General features: G+C 54.3%; 1 non-coding gene across 1 annotated transcript; it reads left to right on the top strand.

The window, feature by feature from the left end:
- Window positions 1-432: 432 nt before the first annotated feature.
- On the top strand, window positions 433-619 carry LOC130292178 (U2 spliceosomal RNA). Its single transcript, XR_008848096.1, has one exon. It is a non-coding gene; the product is annotated as a U2 spliceosomal RNA (small nuclear RNA).
- The last annotated feature ends 2,110 nt before the right edge of the window (window positions 620-2,729 follow it).

Raw genomic sequence — 2,729 nt, 5'->3', positions numbered from 1 at the left:
TCTCACTGTGTCACTTTTTGCGTGTTGTGTGTTCACAGGATTTGTCAGGATGCAGTAGCCCTTCTGGGTGTCCCTCCTGGCGGTCTAGGGGAGGTGTGTGTGGCCATTAGGTTCCGCACCTCCCTGCAAACACCCCGGGTACTCCTGCTTGGCAGGGTACCTACCGTAATCGGCTCTGCGGGCAGATACCTTGGCTAACGCCAAGGGGGATGCCGGGAGCATTTGTGGTCCCCTAGTAGCTTCGGCGAAAAGGGACATCGAACCTGGAACCTCGCAGGTACCTTTTGGTCCGGAGGCGAAGGGTAAGGTTTGTTGGGGGGCCTCTCTCCTATCGGAGAAGGGCTAGCGATAGACCGCATCCTTTGTGCACGTTTTTTTAGTGTAACACGTTTGCACTTTTTCTTGCACTTTGGGTGAATCGATAGCACGTTCCTCGGCTTTAGATAAAAAAAAAAAAAAATAATAATCTGTTCTTATCAGTTTAATATCTGATACGTCCCCTATCTGGGGACCATATATTAAATGGATTTTTGAGAACGGGGGACGATTTCGAAGCTTGCTTCCGTCGCCCTATGCATTGACTCGATATGGCAGTATCTTCGGGTACAGTGCACCACCCCCTTACAGGGTTAAAAAGAAAGATTCCTACTTTCATTGCTACCTGCTTGCTGGCTAGCCAGCTAGCCAGCCCTGTGGGCCTTGCTGCTGCTGCAGCCAAAAAACAAAAGGTGGTGCTGCTGCTGCTTGTGTCTGGCCGCTGTTGGAGCGTCCAGGCACAGGACAGGGGAGAGAAGCGGCGCAGGCAATGGGGCAGCGGCACCGATAGCCAGGGGGAGATAAGGGGCAGCGGCACCCATTGCCGGCGCCGCTGCCCCGTTGCCTCCCCCATCCCTAGTTGTATAATTACCTGTTGCCGGTGTCGGGTCCGCGCTGCTTCAGGCCTCCGGTGTGCGTCCCCTGCATCATTGCTATGCGTTGCGAGACGCAATGACGAGTGACGTCACTCGTCATTGCGCCTCGCCATGCAGCGCATAGCTCCTCCTTTGCATTGAAAAAAAGCAAACAGTAAAGTTGCCAGATGCGGCCATCCTTTCATCCATTTGTCCTTCTGCATCTATTTTCCCAAACCATGCACTCATACTGTTATTATGTCGCCAAGTAATTAGACTACCTGGCCCAAAAATTATGAATTATAAAAGGGTAGCAGCATAAGGGAACATTACCGTATTTATCGGGGTGTACAGTGCACCGGCCTATAACACGCACCCTCATTTTACCAAGGATATTTGGGTAAAAAAAGTTTTTTACCCAAATATCCTTCATAAAATGAGGGTGCGTGTGTGTGCATGTGTATACCCCGATACACTGCTTCTCACCCCACAGAGCCCCCAGGAAAGACAGGGGGAGAGAGGCCGTCGCTGCCTGCTTCTCTCCCCCTGCCTTTCCTGGGGTCTAGAGCCCTGCTACCGCCGCTTCTCTCTCCCTGCTATCGGCGCCGCTGCAATGGGGCAGCGGCACCGATAGCCAGGGGGAGATAAGGGGCAGCGGCACCCATTGCCGTCGCTGCTGCCCTGTTGCCTCCCCCATCCCTAGTTGTATAATTACCTGTTGCCGGGGTCGGGTCCGCGCTGCATCAGGCCTCCGGTGTGCGTCCCCTGCATCATTGCTATGCGTTGCGAGACGCAATGACGAGTGACGTCACTCGTCATTGCACCACGCCATGCAGCGCATAGCAACGATGCAGGGGATGCACACCGGAGGCCTGAAGCAGCGCTGACCCGACCCCAGCAACAGGTAATTATACAACCGGGGAAGGGGGAGGCAACGGGGCAGAGGTGCCGGCAATGGATGCCGCTGCCCTTTCTTTCTTTCCACCTCCTCCCCTACAGCCTGCCTGTCCATCTCCAAAAATACCCTTTTTAATAATTTTACGCTCCTCCTTTGCATTGAAAAAAAGCAAACAGTAAAGTTGCCAGAGGCGGCCATCCTTTCATCCATTTGTCCTTCTGCATCTATTTTCCCAAACCATGCACTCATTTTGTTATTATGTCGCCAAGTAATTAGACTACCATGCCCAAAAATTATGGATTATAAAAGGATAGCAGCATTAGTGAAAAATACACATTTTGTCCAATTGCCAGCACCGATAGCCAGGGGGAGAGAAGCGGCGCCGGCAATGGGGCAACGGCACCGATAGCCAGGGGGGGATAAGGGGCAGCGGCACCCATTGCCGGCGCCGCTGCCCCGTTGCCTCCCCCATCCCTAGTTGTATATTTACCTGTTGCTGGGGTCGGGTCCGCGCTGCTTCAGGCCTCCGGTGTGCGTCCCCTGCATCATTGCTATGCGTTGCGAGACGCAATGACGAGTGACGTCTCTCGTCATTGCGCCGCGCCATGCAAAGCAAAGCAACGACGCAGGGAATGCCCACCGGAGGCCTGAAGCAGCGCTGACCCGACCCCAGCAACAGGTAATTACCGTATTTTTCGCCGTATAAGACGCACTTTTTCTTCCCCAAAACTGGGGGGAAAAAGTCGGTGCGTCTTATACGGCGAATGCACCCCTATCGCGGCGGTCCCTCCGGCCATCAACGGCCGGGACCCGCGGCTAATACAGGACATCACCGATCGCGGTGATGCCCTGTATTAACCCTTCAGACGCGGCGATCAAAGCTGACCGCCGCGTCTGAAGGGAAAGTGACACTAACCCGGCTGTTCAGTCGGGCTGTTCGG

The sequence above is a fragment of the Hyla sarda genome, chromosome 9 (assembly GCF_029499605.1).
Source record: "Hyla sarda isolate aHylSar1 chromosome 9, aHylSar1.hap1, whole genome shotgun sequence".
In the NCBI taxonomy this organism is placed as follows: Eukaryota; Metazoa; Chordata; class Amphibia; order Anura; family Hylidae; genus Hyla; species Hyla sarda.
Note: the sequence above shows the minus strand (reverse complement) of the source record. Positions and strands in the feature narration are given on the sequence as shown.